Source organism: Etheostoma spectabile, chromosome 2 (genome assembly GCF_008692095.1).
Source record: "Etheostoma spectabile isolate EspeVRDwgs_2016 chromosome 2, UIUC_Espe_1.0, whole genome shotgun sequence".
Lineage (NCBI taxonomy): Eukaryota > Metazoa > Chordata > Actinopteri > Perciformes > Percidae > Etheostoma > Etheostoma spectabile.
The window spans coordinates 20377960-20378583 of record NC_045734.1 but is presented as its reverse complement, the minus strand read 5'-3'; the positions used below and the strand labels follow the sequence as shown (position 1 = coordinate 20378583).

Genomic DNA, 624 nt, shown 5'->3' with positions numbered 1-624 from the left:
TTCCATTTATATTTTGAACCAACTGCATAGACCATAAATATGCTCTTAATGACATTGTATTGTTTGAGTCTTAGTTCTCTAAATGTTGACACTGGGAGAGATCATGTTACTGTTTGAAATGTGACTGCCTTTTAGTTTATAATAAAAAAGATAAAAGTTACCAACCTGCTCGATTTGCTTATACCATTGCATCAGAATTTCTTCCAGCCGATGCACCATGTCAAAGTTGGCAGCTGCAACTTTCATATCTTCAAGGGAGGCCAATTTAGAAAAGTCAATATCTGTGACTGGCTTCAGATGAACTATACTCTCACCGCTCATCTGTAGGTCTGGGGTCCAAACAAGAAAGACAGAGTACAAGATTATCAAATTTACTTAATGATCATCATATGGTTACAACAATATCACTGTTAACAGATAATGGAACAAATGACAATTTTAAAGCAATTAAGTATGACTTGCCAAATAATGTTGAAGAAATCTTAGTGTTATGTTGTCTGAACATTAAAACTTGACAGATTAAAAAAAATATGCAACTGGCAACTTATTAAAAAAATGACTAACCATCTAAAGAGGTAAGGAAACGTTTCGTTGTGTACTTGAAGTTCTTTTTTAATTTTTCTC

The 624-nt window shown here is 33.2% G+C and overlaps 1 protein-coding gene across 1 annotated transcript in view; it reads right to left on the bottom strand.

The window, feature by feature from the left end:
- Positions 1-624, bottom strand: part of LOC116701802 (dynein heavy chain 8, axonemal) — a gene marked incomplete at its 3' end in the record, with an annotated part of 34363 nt that overhangs the window by 32442 nt on the left and 1297 nt on the right. Inside the window, exons 3-4 of the mRNA XM_032535769.1 lie at positions 565-624; positions 166-329 (exon numbers count right to left, since the gene is read on the bottom strand). The exon at positions 565-624 is cut by the window's right edge and continues 127 nt beyond it. The remainder of the gene's footprint in view (positions 1-165; positions 330-564) is intronic.